The sequence below is a fragment of the Onychostruthus taczanowskii genome, unplaced genomic scaffold (assembly GCF_017590055.1).
Source record: "Onychostruthus taczanowskii isolate IOZ18803 unplaced genomic scaffold, ASM1759005v1 scaffold38, whole genome shotgun sequence".
In the NCBI taxonomy this organism is placed as follows: domain Eukaryota; kingdom Metazoa; phylum Chordata; class Aves; order Passeriformes; family Passeridae; genus Onychostruthus; species Onychostruthus taczanowskii.
Genome location: NW_024501237.1, coordinates 2,387,559 through 2,404,579, shown reverse-complemented (window position 1 = coordinate 2,404,579; position 17,021 = coordinate 2,387,559).

The window sequence follows — 17,021 nt, the reverse complement described above, 5'->3', positions numbered from 1 at the left end:
TGGTGATGGGAGTCTGAGCAGGAGATACTGGTGGGAGAAGAATGTGGCAAGCTATAGAAGAAGAGCTACAATCAGAAACTTGTAATGCTGGTGCAGCCTTTGCAGAATCTGTAGTTGGAATTTAATTTATAAAGTAAATTCCACAGCACTAAGAATGTCTAAAGAATTGAAGTAATGGGATACAAGATAAGAGTCTGTAAACTCATGTGGTTCAAAGCACAAACCACCCTGGCACCAACTGGGAGGACAGAAATTGATTGTGTCTAGTAATGAAAAACATCTGCTGGACACAGAAAAGCCTACTTCCATGGGAATTTCACTAGGAAGAATTTCCAAGTCAGCTTGCTAGTTGGACTCTAAATTAAAACACATGAAATATCTTTTAAGATGTTCTTTACCTTTCTTTTGATTCAAATTATCTTAACAGTATAAAACACTTCAATCTTCTCATATTTAAACCACAATGAAACACAGCACATAGACTCCACCTGGGGAAGGAACCAGTTGTAGTGAAATGAAAATAACAATTTGCGTGCATTGAAGGGAAGAATTAGCTGAAGAACTAAGTCTGTTCTTAGAATGTTCCACGTTGGTATCAGTATCTGTCTTCTAAAATGCTGAATAAAATATTACTCTGTGTGTGCATGTGTCTGCATGTCTGAACATGTACAGTTACTTTGAAATAACTACAGTCTCAAATAATTAAGTTGATATGATGATTGCAGCTATTTCAGGCAGCTCTTCAGACTTGGAACATAAATACTTAGGAGATTCTGCACTGACAGACCATATTCCAAACTCCATATTCCATTAGCCCATCCCCCAACAAATACTTTCATTTCATCTTGTTTGTAGTACAGGATCAATTATTTATGCTTCCAGGGCCTGGAGATTTTAGAAGAAAAATATTCAAATTATGCTTTTTTTGTGAAATATTAAGGCCAACACCTGACAGGCAGTTTTCTTTAAAAATAAAAAGGCAAACACAAGACCCTCAAATCATTAAGAAAATCACATGATAGCAAAGCTTTGAGAGTGAACTCTTGCTCCTTCATGTTGTGTAGTAGGAAGAAGGGAAGGATGAGCATCAAACAAACAAGAGGCTTACAAGAGGGAACTGCAGCAGGACTGAAGCTGCTTTACAGAGGCACCACTTTTGAAATGTTGCTGATTGTTTTGTGTTTGTAAAAGGGATATTGTATAGACCAGAATTAGCACTAAAGAGAGATTGTTTAAACACGAGCCTGTGAAATGAAATCCTAAGCTGGCATCTACATGGGGAGAAGGATCCAAAATCAAGCTCGCATTTTTTTAAGACACTCTAATGTTATGACTACTTATGAATGAAAATAGTTCATTTGATTATGAGATTAGACATATTTAGACATTTAGACCCAAAGGCATCCAAGAAGACAGGAAAGATGCTTCTTCAAAGCAGGAAAACAGGCACAGAGAGGAAGGCCAATAGAGACATAATTGAGTATGATATAGATGACTGAAACTGGCAAAACACATGAAAGGCAATGCAGTGTTTATTTGCTTTCTCATTGACTGAGAAAAGTTACTTGTTAAAGGATGTCATGGAAAAGATCAAATGCTGAAGCAATGTGTGCAGCAGCATAATTAAATAACTCAGTGATCTCAGCAGGAAGAACTCAAGGTTTGGAGCACAATTTCTCCTACTGTGAATTCAAGCTGCGCACCATCATCACTTTGCATTCCCACTTTGAAAATTATTTCCATTTGGAAATGGGGGAATGGCAGCTAGTTGCCACACAACTGCTGACAAGGAGAACAGGCATAAATTTTCACTCTCATCTGACTTGATAAGTATTTTCTGTTCAAAACAAGTCAAAAAAATGTCCTCCCTCAAAAATATGTAATTTTTACTGATTTTTATTTTCAGCAATTCACTCTTCAGTGAAGGATTGCTATCTTCAGAATCAAGTACATATTATTAAAAGTCAATAAATACTTCATTTGTTAGAAGGACAATGTTTAATTGCAACTTTGCTATTTAATGGCAGAAATCCTGATTTTTGGTATAGATTGAGAAAGGCAAACTGTAACAGAAATTACAAGGACCTTCCAAGTCCAAACCTCTGTTGAGGTAAGGTGAAGGATTCTCAGTCCATTTCTGATTATAAAAAACAGTTTCTAAAAACCTTAGAAATCTTCCTGCCCCATATTTGAGCTTGCACTTATCTCATTCCCAGTATGTCTGTATAACCTTTCCCCTTTCCTTTACTGACCCTTGTTACAGGAAATTTTATTCTGTGCTACACTTTTCTGCTGTGATCCCTTCATATTTGAATAGCTTTTCCTAACACCCTCCCAAATGCTTAATTTTAACTTTAATTGTCCTGCATTTTCTCTTTTTAAATGAAATAAAATAAATCCCCATGCTGGCTTTCATCCCACCTACCTGTTCTTTTTGGATTCACAGTAAATTCCTCCCTGTAAATTAGTATCAAACACTAAAGCAGCCATTTCACTTGGAAATGTCTACTTTCCAAAACCTCACTCTCCAAGGACTCACAGAGGTCTGTGATGGCACAAGTTCCTTAGAAAGTCTACAAATAAAAAGAAAGTCTTTGCTTAAAATACCAAGACTAATTAAATTTTCCTTTCAAGCAAAGCACACCCTATCTTGTCTAAGTACATTTCTCAGCATTTTCTTCTACAAAAAACTTCCCCGCAGTAAGGTTTTCCCTCTCCTTTTTTTCTGCTGGCATCTGTGTATAAATGTCTCCCAATTTCTGCAGCTGTCCCTCTGTCTTCCCTGCTTTCCTGAGAAAGGGAGAGCAGAGTCCTGACCAATTTTTTGGTGGTTTGTTCTGTTTTCCTAAAATCAAGCAAATTCCCCATTACCTAGAGTCGTTCATTCAGATGGAATCATCACATCCCTTTGATTTGCAATTGGAGCTGGTTCCCAAAAGCCTTCGGCAACCTGGAAACACAAGGCAAGGTTCGAGAGCATTTGCTGTGTGCAATAGAGACAGGATGGTCATTGACCTCCTTGTCTTCTGAGCACTAGTTCTATTGAGCAGCTTGTTCTTGGTTGGCCCAGACCACTGGCATCACTGCCAGTGAACATTTTGGAGGTGTTTTCTACCTTGGACCAAAAGCCAGCACATTTTGGTGCTCTGACCACTTCTAAGGAACTGGAATTCCTTTTAACCCCTGGGGCTGTCTTTATAAAACTTTAATGATCCTTCACATCGTAACATGACACGGTGATGGATTCCATGATTTTACAACAAAGAAGCAAAAGGATTTGCCTTTTAAAGGCTAGGGGTATTTTTAGGACAGCATGGGAATGCCTGATCAGATGATAACACTCTCAGATAGGCTGTCACACTCAAAAGGCCTGCAAATCCTTTCATTTTCACACCTTACCTTTGAAGTATTGTTGCTGTGTAAATGTTTAATGTAGGCAAGACTTAATGGAGATTCTCATGGGGCTTCTTCTTTGGCCTTTTCACCTTTACCTCCTCTTTCATGAGGCTTCTTATGTTCTGGAGATAGTTGTGGCACTCATTAGCAAAGTGACATTGAAGACCTTGTCACCATTTCTGGTCATGTGGTCTGTCAGCCCACAGACCCAGCTAACCCAGGCTTGCAGCAATAGTGGGGATAAGCCACCTAATTATCACAGCTTTTTGTGTTTATTTGAACATAGAAAGAGAATCAGGGCAAATGGCCAAATCTGAAGTGGAACCTGTGAACATTCCTACACGTACTTGCCAAGGCAGGGACTTTGTATTATGCTGACAGTTTTAATCTAGACAGAAAGTCCACTGTGTGCTCTTAACTGGTACAAATTCTTTTTCTAATGCAGTTGTAGCTTGAACAAAACAGATGATCAAAAGCGTGGATTGTAAGATACTTGTATGTATCCCTGCATCATCCTTCCATAAAATGGTGGTCAGAGCTATTTTAAGCTCCTGAATGCACAGGGAAAAGTGAGGGACTTACCAGTGCAATTTTGTCAGAGCTTCAAGGTGCACACAAGCAACTAACACTGCTGAATTACGTGATTTATCTTCAGTTACATTCTCCATTAAGCACTACATTGACCTCTGAATGTTGCGTGTGTGAAATGAAGTCACATCAGTTACTATGCGCAGACCCAGCAAGAAGAAAATTCTCACAATTTTCTAGTCTTCCATGTTGTGGCAGAATGACATCAGCATTTTCTGAGGGTTGTTTATCGTCCTCTGTAGTTGAATGCTTTGTCTGCCTCTTTGTCCTGGCTGGGTTTTCTGTACCAGACTCCCACCACCCTGTCTTGTTGGCCTTCCTCCTGATTCTTACCCATAAACACTCAAACTTTTCATCGCCATCATCGAGCTCTGGACAGCCCAGGATTACCCCACCTCCTCTGCTTCCTTGCATATCCCTCCTGAAGGTTTATAGCCATCCCCTGAGCACTCCAGGTGTGTGAGCCATCCCACCACGTTTCTGTGATTGTGTGTATATCCAAGTTCTCCACTCCACAATGGCTTTGAACTCCCCCTGTCTGCTGCCCATGCTGTGTGCATTGGTGTAGAGGCACTCCGAATCCTGCCACCCCTTAGGGAAGAGAAACCTGAATTCCTATGTGGCTGTTGTCAGGTTCTTCTGCAGTTTCTAACACATCAATCACTTTTGCATCTTTGCTGCAGCATCCATCTCTATCCCCTACCTCCACTGAGAGGGCAGACAGAGGGACCTTGCCAGCACACCATCTCTCAAATTAAGGTCACTCTGCATTTCCCTTTCCAAATTACTCCTTCTATCAATGCATATTGAATGAAAAGAGGTCAGCATCTTATTCGTGCCTCAGAGAATTACATGCTATTAATTTTTAACATTTCTTCACTGTGGCACTCATTTAAAATCTCAGAAACTCAAGCCATTTATCAGAGAGAGAGAAGGTACAAGCACAATTTCAGTCCCCTTTAAAAGGTGCAAATCTCAGAGCAAAGTGCAAGTGTTAGAGATAAAACATTCCTCAGTCTATTACAGTTGAGGATAAGTCAGAACATAAATACAACTCAATCCTTTTAAGCTGCAAATTTCTCACTCTACTGCAGCTTACAGAACAAATCTCAGATCAAATCTGTGAGAGCCAGAGGTAAACTATTCCTCAATTCACCATAATTTAAAATGTCTCATAACTCACTGCACAAAGCACAAGGTTCAGAGTGCCTTTAGCTTCAGTAGGAAAGGCAAAAATGGCAACTTAGAATTGAGGAGTGGGCAAACTTATAAGGACTAAATACAGCCATGCCAGTTTTAATGACAATTATGACAGTGACAGAAGGCTTTGATTTTTATCAGGTGATGTGATCCCTTCACTGGTGTATCATCCCATGACTTGGATATTTCAGAGGTCCTCTGTGATATCAGGATGGTTGAAATGCACAGTAGATCTTGTTTCCAGCCCTGCTCATTTCTAAACACCCTCCCACAATCACAAGGCTGAAAAAACATTGATTGTTTCAGCTAACTTCTATATAGATCTTTTCTGAAGTACTATAAGGAGCCTCCCATGAGTTTTTTGTCCCAAAGGTTAGATTTTGGGTCTCATGGCATCTCTTAATGTAGTCTCTGTTTCCCCATCAACTCTGTATCTCACAATGAGGTCCTTCTGGTTTGCAAGGATGACTATGCACATATGTATATATGTATAGTAACTCCCTGTGACACTCTTCAAAGCTTTCTTCTACCACTTTTTACCATAAAAAAAGCAGAAAATATTTATGGTCATTTGATTTCATAACCAGAAACAGATTTCTCTGCATTTTCCAGAGAAAATGAGAATCTTTTGTGAAATAAATTTGAATATTGTTTCCCCTAAATTGAAAATTAGTCTGCATTAGTGTTAGAGTTCAATCCAGAAACAAGAAAAGGCTTAGTCTGTTTTTCTCACTTTTATATCTGTGGGCTCCAGCCAGAGAATTCAGCTACCCAAGATGCTGTGTTTTCCTTCATATCAATGTGGAATGTGTGCTGGAATGGTATTTGGTCCAGATCCTAAGAGGTATTTGGGATCTTGTGCCGAGAGACCTTTAACTTTTCTGAAGCTCCCCCTTACATCAATCTTCTTCACAGATATAAAAGTCAGGGCAGTACAGACCTAATATCTCAGTTTAACTCATGTCAGCACAGCATGAAGTGGGTTTTCCTGGATGATTTAGAGAGCTCATTTACTTAGACAATATAGTAAGGGCATGTAACAGATCCTTCATTTTCCAGTGGAGACAAGATAATCTAATATATTTAAAATAAGAAAAGATTTAGATCAGATATTTCAAGTCTCAGGGGACAAAATTTCTTTCGAATTCCTTTCATCTCTCTCCCTCACTGTGCCTGTGTATTTAACACCAGGAAAACAAAGATATATTCCTTACTGCTTCTCAGAGCTCTTGTATCAAACCTAACTGAATCAAGGAGCCCAATTTTAAACCAACCAGGAACAAAACTCTCATTCTCTGCATAAGAAGTGCACACTGGGTAAAAGAGAACCAGTCTATGGAAAAAAATGTTGTTCCTGTCACTTTGCATGTTTGAAAGCTGCACAAAAATGCCATAATTTCCATTCTGCGGATGAGGCTGTATTTTCATTATAGGTCCTATGTTTTCACTGCATATCGTAGCTTCAAATCAACACCACCATATGAAATTATGAATTTGGTGAAATGTAGATAATTTTTAAATGGAAACAACATGGTCAGTCTTGAAACTAATATCCAAAAGCAGAATCTAAAGCACAGGCCAGGATATGCAGTTATTTTTTATTCAGAGGTGATATCTCTTTTGTCATGGGTGTAGCAGGAGAAGCTAAATTATTACATAGACATTAAATGAAAATTGATCAGGATACAGAGTAGGCTGTGCTATGACAGGAGAAATAATTCCTGGCAGAGTGTCTAAACCAGGGTCTAGAGCTGGCACCTGGAAGACCTTCCTCCACAGTGCTGCTATCAGTGTCTTACACAGATGCAATGCAAAAAATTGAGTATTCCAAGGTTAATTCTCGTTCAAAAAGAAACAATAACCTACAGATTACTAAATCCAGCACCACTATACCTCAATGTTGTGCCAAGAGTCTTGCTTGGGCACCATAACCTGCTCTGCTCCATGTTACAGACATACACAAACCTTGACCCCTGGACTTAGTTTTCTAAACACAGCATGTTTAAACATCATAGTTTCTGCCTGAAGGACTAATCACAATCCTTTGCAATCATTACTTATTTTATCGACACATGCTGGACTGGAGGTTTTGAGAGTGTGAAGGATTTTAATAAAAAGAGAAATATAATAGTAACTTTGTGTATGTCACCTTTTCAGTCCCCACTGCTGTCCCTCAGGAAAACTGCATTTTATTGGTAGCAATTTTCACTGCCCCTTCTACAATACTCCTCACCTCTCAGTGTGACATTTAAGGGTGGCCTCTAAAAGCATGACAGCAGTATCATTGATGTTACATAAAGAAGTATTTTTGACACAGGATTGTAACTTTTCATATTGCTTCTAGCTTCCTGCTCCTTTCTCTTGGCCGTCACACATCTCTCTGACAAGCATTACATTTATGAACAAGATTGGAAAGAAAACAAAACCAAAAAATGTGATGCTTTTACTGCAAAAATATGCACAGGAAATTTAATGTCAGCATAAACAGTGCCAGAAAGGTCTGTGTAAGGGTCTTTACTATTGTGTTCAAAGCTGTGGTTAACATGAACTCTGTGTGCTTTGTGTGACATCAATCATGCCAGTGAACAGTTTCAGAATGACTTGACCCTCAGCAGTCAGAGTGAGGACTGGCTTTTTACAGACATATACCTAGACAGAAAACATCAGTGATCCTTTTCCCACTTTCTCTAGGTTCTTCCTTCATGCTGATGTTTGTCATGACAAAGTTGTGGAGTCACAGAATGGCCTGGGATGGAAGGGACATTAGAGACCATCTCATTCCAACCTCCTTGCTGTGGGCAGGGACACTTCCACTAGACCAGGTTGCTCAGAGCCCCAGCCAAATTGTCCTTGAACACTTCCAGGGATGGGGCGCCCTCAACTTCCCTGGCAACCTGTTCCAGTCCTTGTTTTTATTACCAGAAGTTTTTATCATAAAGCTACAAAAGACTCAGTGCTTTCAAGACAGTGAAGTATTGTGGGAAAAGTGGTGTGCAATTTTATTTTATTTTTGAAAATAGAGTGGCAGCTTTGTCTCTTTATTTCCATGCTTTTTTGTATGGTAATAACATCACTTCAACCCTGAGGCTCATGCTCTGTTTGTGCGATTTCAAATCATACAGAAGTTTTCTATGTGCGTCTTCTTTAACTTTCTCTTGCTAGCAAGTGTGCTCTTTACTGTATTGTTCAAAGATGTACATGCTTTTCCATATACAAAAAGATAATGTGAACAAATCTCTAACAGTTTCTTCAGGCATACAAAAAGAAATTTTATTGATATTTTTGGAGGTAGAGTAGAAGAAAAAGAAATAAATGGGGGAACAGCAGAAGAAACAGTCAAATTGTCTTCATAAACTAGGCTAGGGTTTTTTAGAAGCCAGGCAATATATCTCTGTGGACCTAGGAGGATTAGGAAGGAAAGGAGATTTTCTAACTCTTTCAGGTGGCACGTGCAAGTATCATCATGTTTTGTTTAGAAACAAGGCTTAACATTTAGAGAGTACACAATAAAAAAGCCACTGTCAGAGATATTAAAAATTAGAGACGCTTGGTTTTTATCAGTAACATCATTCTAGCTACCCTCACTTGTCATGTTTACTGCAGATCAGAAAAAAGGAGTGAAAAGACCAACAGGGATAGGTTTTAAGAGGTATTTAGGTACTTAATGGGATTCTTATGGTTTCCAGTTTCTTACTAAGACTGATGTACTACAGAGCTCTTCATCCTGGGAGAATTGTGTCTAGTAATTTGCAGGGCACTTCAAAAATCTTAGGTGAAATAATTAATGTCTGTGTTTTGAGTCTGACCCTAAATGGCCCATTACAACATTTTCTCTCCTGACTTGAAATGCATTTTTGAATTCTGAAGAGAATAGTTCACAAACTATTAGTCAAAAGTAGGCTTCCCAAAAATGACAGATGCTAGAGGCAGAAAGAAATGCACGTTGGGTAACCTCCAAGTAAAATGATTGTCCCTGTGTGATGTTCAGTGTCAGTAAGCAAGTGAATCTGCCAGAATCTGCCTTTACTCAGAAACAAACCTACTTCTGGAGCTCAGACCAGAATACACAGAAAAACAAAATAATTTTTGTCTTTCAAGGGATTGTAACTGTATTCTTTTACATCAGGTCTGCACTTTGTGTTTGTGCTCCTCTCTGTAGTTATTTAAGGAAGAGGTCTCACTTCTAGAAATCTGTACTTAATATGCAGGACAGAAAATTTAGAGTCACACACCTAAAAATCCAAGAAGAGATGGATGAATATAAAGAAATATTTTAAAGCAGGTATTTCATGCTACTGTAATTCACTGATGTTCTCAAGGCCTCAGGTGGCACATTTACAATGTGCCCCCTAAAAGGTGGACATTCATGTTTCTTATTGGAATTGAACAAGCATGAAAATTGCATTGTATGTCTTGCATGAAGTGCAGCATTCATCAGTTGTTTTTGTTTCTTGAAGGTGAAAGAGGTGTATCAATTTTATGGGGAAGATGCTCCCCTGAATGCTTTTTATTTAAATTTTGTTCAACTGTATCTCCAAAACAACGTATTTCAGTCTGTCACCTCAACACCAAGATGCCAAACCAGTGAGCAGCGGTGTCCTTTTGGCAGTAACATAGGCTTTACTCATTCTTATTAATGAGAATGAACCAAAACATTGCCAAAGGTGACATTGCCACTCACAGAATTTCCATTCCAATGTAGATATTTTACATATCAACTTGCAACTCTGTGCTTTTAAACATTTTTAAAGTTTGGAGGTCATAAGAGAAAAACTAACAAAAATTTGACTGATAAGGGCTTTAGCAGTAAACAGGGCTTGATGCATTGATTACAGACCCTGGAAGATATTATGCCTTCTAGCTTATTGCATTTTATTTCATGGTCTTAAAATAGACGAGTACCCTGTGCTTTGCAAGTTTTATGTAAGTGTTGGGCAGAAAAAGTAGCACAGTTTTCTCCCATATGCTTTTTATAGTAAAATCTGCTGAGAACTGGGGACTGTTTATATCTTATTGCCTGCTGTCTCAGGTTAAAAACAAATTTATGCAACATGGAGTCTGCATCCAGGTCATTGAAAAAGTTCCAGCACACTCTGAATTAAACAGCAAAGTCATGTATAGTATGTTGTCTGTGGCAAATTCTGCTATATTGTAAAGGCACTGCTGAATTTGAGATTTCTAGGTAGTTGCCAGACATAAACCAGATACCAGCAAAAATGAATGTGAAAAAAAATTTGCAGTATCTCTTTAGAAATGAGGTACAGCCTGATACGCATCTTTGAGTGGAAAATACCTGATCAATACCAAGGGAGTAAGTACAAAGAAAATTTTTCCAGCTAAAAATTTTCTGGAAAAATTAGAGGATAAAGAAAGGCCTGGCATATGAGACCCTCAAAATGTTTTGTAGAAAGGAAAGAGAAAATAAAGAAATAAATAAAGGAGTCTGAGAAACCAGAGTCCTTGGTATTTTGCTCTTCGACATTCATGAGGCACAGGGAGATGTTGTAGTTAGTCAGATTGTTATGGAAGGAGCCAAGAAGGACAAAAATGCTAAATCATAGATAAAAACTATAAAACTTGCTCACCACTTTCTGTAGCTGCTTATGGCTTCCTGATGCTAAAGGCAAGAAGGTTTAAGAACTGAGACTTTTACTATCCAAATGCTGAGGTCTTGTAGTAGTAGTGGAAGTTTATAGTATAGCCATTTTTCAGGAGATCTTTGCTTCTGGAGCACATTTATGTGCAATCCATCACACATCCATATAACACAAAAATCAGTGGTTGGTTAAAATTTACTTCTAAATGTCACGATTTTTACTTCTACCACACTTTCCTTTTGTATTGTACTTCATATAAAAATCAAGGAAGACTCACTGCAAGGTGCTTTTGTTAACAATGTCCTTCTTTCCCTTTAATCTAATTATTCCTAAATTATCAACATTGTTAATTCAAGATGAAAATTGTGATTTTTTTCCTTGAGAGGAAGGATTTCACTCATTTATGTCTAATCTGAAATCATAAGATGACTTGCAGAGTAAAAACAGCAGAAAACAGAAGTATAACTTTGTCAAAGTGAAACCTTTTTTTCCACCGCTTTTGATGAAGGCCATACATTACACAAATCTATAGCAATTTGCTCAAGGATGGACTGGAAATATCATATTCTTGGTTTTGGTTAGGTCTTTTAGGAAAATTCTGGCAACAATTAAAGCTCTTTTCTAAGTGTAGTCTGCAGTTAGCCACCAGCATAGAAACTTAATTATAAATAAAAATTAGACTCAAGATGTGCACTTTGAAAAGAGGTTAATATGTAAAAGGAGTTCTCTGAAGTTTTAGAAGCAGAGATCTATGATTATCTAGCATGATAGGAGAGCTCACACATTTAAAACCTAGGTCTGACTTTAAAAAATCTCTGTAAAAGAAAAGCATTTACATTTCCTATAATTTTGTGCAATAGAGGATGCAAGCACAATCAAAACTATTGAAGATTGAGTGCTTAACTTGTAAAGTTTATATACCTGTCAAAGAAGAGACCTGGCTGAGCACCTGGCCCAGAACACCAGGATGCTTCTTACTCTCTGGACCTAAATAATTGACAGCAGAAAGGAGGCCAAGTTGGCTCCTTGCTTGCAGACATTGTCTCTGTGGCCCCAGTCTGAAGCTCTGAAACCTGTGGAAAGTTTTCCAATGGTATCAGTAGGCTTTGGATTGAGAAAAAAACCCTGACAATATAGGTACAGGAGAAGAATATTGCTCATATCAAAGTGATTAAGCAAATTCTTCTTGCTGCTGTTTGTGCCTTTACAAGTTTCTTGTATTGTTGCATCCTACTTTTACCAATGTTGATTTTCTCAGAAAAACGCTTCTCAAGATGCTCTACACTGCCATCCCACTCCCTAAGTGTCAGTAGCCAGCACGAAACCAGAAAGGTAGGAATGAAAAGGCCAGTCTGCTTAACCTCTGGATGGTGGATCATGCCAGCATGCTTTGTCCTTCTTGAACAGGCTGTGATGCAATATTTGCACTTCAGTCATTTAATGTCAAAAAGTTAAAGTGGAGGCGTGAAAAACTAGGGCATATCTAACTCAAGGTCTATGAGGACTGGCCTGGGTACAAGGAAGAATGAGAGAAGGAGACACAGAGAGCAATCTGATTTTGGAGAATTTTTTGGCAAAAGGAGGCAAGTGTGATGACATTCTCTTAGGTAAGGGGCAGAGGGTAACACTGACATGCAAGTGCATGAAGTCTCATCACTACCATGCTTTAGAGCACTGGCAATATCCTCACTTATGTGGTTTCTGCTTTCACATGCTGGCATTTGAGAGGGTTTAAGCAGAATTCCAATATTCTATAATCTCCTTTTTGAAAACTGTAATGTATAGCAAACCCCTTCAATATTGTTGTCAATGCTCTAAGGAAATCTCAGTTGAAGTTCACCTCAATAATGTAAAGTCAACCACAAACCTGTAAAGTATGCTGCTTCTGAGAAACAGATTGAATTTTTGCAGAATTACCTTGAATACCAGGGATTACAAGACAAAAAGAAATCTGCTAACATTGCACAGGCTTAACTAGCGTGTATTGAAATTTTCAAAGTCATTAAAAAATCATTACATGTGTGAAAAGAAGTTCATGGCTCGAAAGAAAGGTCTTCAGAACTCTTCCTGCTGACTTGCAAATATCCCTAAACTCACAAAATCCATCACTAGAGGAAATATTCTCGCAGAACAAGAAGGGCTAAAACTGAAAAAATCAAAGAGCAAAAGCAAACATGGCAGAGCAGATCCACCACCACCTAAATCAATACCCTATCCCAGTGGAGCCATCAAAATCTATGGAACCAGACATGCCTGTCCTGAAACATTCTTTCAGTGACTAAATGCACTTCTTGTAACTATATCTGCAAAGCTAATCAACCACTATCCAGCAAGGAGTTCCCCTAAGCTATCTATAAAGGAACTTTTTCTCTAACCTCCCAGCCTCAGCCCCGAGGGACACATACATAATTACTTCATTCTCCAGCTGGAAGCTCAAACCCATGTCTGTGTAATGCCAAAAATCCAACAGTGAACAGAGGCAGGAGTTTTGTTCCTCATTATGATTTTCTTGCTGCTCTCTTGGTAGTGCCTACTACCAAGACAACTAATTAATTACTAGTAGTGCTTACTACTACTCTGTGGTGCAGCAAGTTCCAGAACCATTGGCCTCACTGTCCCTGCTGTGTGCTCCTCTTGTCTCTTTTCAAAAGAAGGTGGGAGATCATGATATAGCAGCTCACTGCCACAGCATTCTTGCTTGGAGAAGAAGAGCAGCTTTTTCTGGAAGACAAACATAATGAAAGCAGAAATTAAATTGCTTCACCATGTTCATCAATATGCTGAACCATGAGCTATTATTATTTGCTTGCTGTTGTCTTTAATTAAATTTTCCTCAAAATGTACCTCGTGAATAATCTACGTGCCAATTCTTTTCATCTCTCTCTAATGGATGAAAAACTCTTTTTTAAACTTAGACTCAAAGTGGAGGCACTGAAACAGATTTTGTGAAATGTATTTTAGTTTAATTGATGTGTTTTACAACATTCCTCTAATATCACCTACTAATCAGAACTGAATGGTTTCTGTGTTTTAGAATGTGTGATCATAGGTGTGCCAAGACTCTACCTCTTTAATGAGTGAGATATGAAAAATGTGTGAATAAGGCAGTAGATTATTTACTGAAATATACTTTGCTCAGCTTTTGTCTCTCAACAAAATTTGTTTCACATTAAGAGCAGCTAACCAATACTTTGGAATGAAGACTTTTCTTGTCCGGGAGCCTTGAAAACCAAGATTTTAGCTTCCTTTTAAATACCATTTGGAATAATTAGTCACATTCTACTTTGGTGCAGTGGTAACACAAGCTGGCTTCTCTGCATTCTGAAGGAGAGAAATTCTCTACTTACATTGGCAATGTTCAGCTGTAGATTACTCTTCCATTTCTTTTCAGAAATAATGAGCCTCAGAGCCAAGCTTTTGGTTTGTGCAAAACATCCCAATCCTGTGTGTTTCAACATCATGCAGGGAGTTTCTGCTAGGGGAGAAATTATCTCAGCTGGCTGTACTGGATCTGTTTTCACAGTCCAAAAAACCTTTTTGTACTGGGGCAACTCTGTCACTTTGGAGGGAGTGCCATCTTCTGTAAAGGTAGGACCTAGCAGTTCCCACTGAGTGAAGTCAGTATTCAGAGGTGTTTTTCAAAATGGTTTTGCAATTAACACAGGTCAGCATCTTGAGTGATTTGTTTTCTAAAAGAGTTAGATATATAAAAACAGGGAGACAATATTTATCTTGTTGTTCAGCTCATAATTAGTATTCTACAAGTGCAGACCCACTTTGACTGCAAATTATTAATGCCAGTTTTGTTTATTCATGTTAAAGGAATGTTAACAGATCAGTTTCATGCATCTATTTAATAATTTAATTATTCTTTACTTGTATTTGGTTTATGTAATAAATTATTATTTTAAAAATAATCTTCCATTAACCTTAAATAAGTGTTAAGTAAATATTTGGTTTTATGAGCAAACTAATTTTGTCTGAGGGTAGAGACATCCAAATATGCTGCTTTGTTTTGAAAATGATGTTTTCCCAGATTTTATCAAACTAGAGTGACCCCTCCATGGCTAAAGAAAAGATCAGGAAAGAATTAAGCCAGAATCAGCACAAAATTCTGTTTTAATTCAAACTCCGCCTCAAAAAGTGCCATCCTTAATGAGGGATTACTGATCTATTTGATGTACTGTCAAAAATTACAACAAAATACATCTCTAAAATATGCAGGAGTGCAAGTCAGGTTTCAAGGGAAAACCAGGATCTAAGCATTTAAGATTTCCACCCATATGTTTGAGAACAAAAAAGATGGACTCTTCCACATGGTGAGCCCACAATCCATAGTCAAGAGAAGATAAATAGCAAATAAATAAACAATCATGCAGTAGGGGCATAAGGAGTGATTGAGAGCCACATCTAAACAAACAGCCTAATTCCTACTACTCTGAATTGGATTCCTTTCCTGAGTCAGTCACTTGAGGACAGAGTCAGAGCTTTGATCTCTGGAATCACAGGATCATGGAACCATAGAATCATAGAACCATAGAATAATCCAGAGTTGAAAGGGAGCCACAAGGATCATTGAGTGCAACTCCTCACCCAAAGACATCCCAAAAATCTATGGAACACAAGACATCCCAAGACATCCCAAAAATCACTCCATGTGCCTGAGAGTGGTGTCCAAATGCTTCTTGAGTGAACTCTGTCAGGCTTGGTGCTATGATCACTTCCCTGGGGAGCCTTTCCAGTGCCTGGTCTGCACAGGTACTAAAGTGTGTGATGCAGTAATCCCAGTCATACTGCTGGGTAAGATGTTTTTCTATCTGAAAGTGCTTTGTGAGGATGACGTGGGAACTAATTAATAAACTCATGGGGTATTTTTACCTTTCAATACCTCTTGAGAACCTTAGAAAATTCCCAGTTTTCAGAAAGAAAGTTTCTCTCCAAGATGGTTCCAGAGCATAAAAAAAATTAAAAAAAAAAAAAAAAAAAGGAGAAAAAAACCAAACCCAAAATTCCTTATCTTCTAGAATCTGAAAGGATATGGGAGAAACGCACATCTGTTTTATAGGCCTCTGCACTGGTTTCATCTCTCAGTTTTGTTAGAAATATGGGTAGTAATTCATGGGAATAAATGGTGTATTAAATAATATAAATGAAATAACCCGGGGAAGGGAAGAGGGGAAGGGGGTTTCCCCTCTCATTCCATTCAGGTTAAGAAATCCAGCCTGGAGACACACTGCAAAACCGCGGCAGATGGACATTTGCATGAGAAGGAGGGTGTAGCTGCCAAGACGGGAAGTGGCCAACGACCCTACGCCCAAAGGATGGCACCAGATAAAATGCCTATCAAGGGACCATTAACACCCGAACCCTGAATGCCCGGGTCCGGGAAATCTGGGCGATGCCTATCTGGAGGGCCATTGGCACCTTGGACATGAATGCCTGGGTTACGGGAACACGGGAAGACAGCGATTCCGCTCTCGGCCGAGGTTTTTGTGCAGCTTGGACAGAGAAAAGAAACCAACTTGAATATGTGAAACTTAGAAAGAGACAAAAGGACTACTAGCCGCGGGCAAATTAAACAGTATAAAAACTGTGTCTTCGAAGCAGTGTGTGTAGACGGGGAGAATCTAGTCTTAGTGAAGACAGGTTCCACGTTCACCCGCATCACTGCCCGGGGGTGATACGCTGTCCGTTTTTGGTGGTGGCTATCGGACTGCTACTACGGTCGCAAAATAAATTTTATTTTTCATATTTTTATGAAAATTGGCTGACTAGCAATTTTCATTTATAACAGTTTTCTTTTCTAGAGACATCATCATCTTTTCAGGTGCAGGAAGCAGTCAGAGACATCTTCAGTGTAGCACAGCACAACTGTGCTGCCAGCGCTGCCCGAGGTGGCCAGCCAAGAAAGGTGGTGGTGTGTTCACACCATGCCAATCCCTTTGTCACAGTGTTATCTCCACACCAAAGAACTCAGACCATCTGTGACACTGACAGCTATTCTGTGGCACTTGCAGCTGCCTCCCAGACATCAATTACTGTGCTGCTGGGTAGCTGGAAGTAATTCATTCTTGCTATCAGTCATGCAAATCCTTCCTCCCATACTCTCCTCTCATTCATTTAGGTGAATTGGCAATTGTCTGGACACATGCACAAACAGCTCTGCCTAGAAAAGGGAAGAACTGCTCACATCTTTTAAAAAGCACATGAACATCTTTTCATCAGCTGAGATGATTGAAA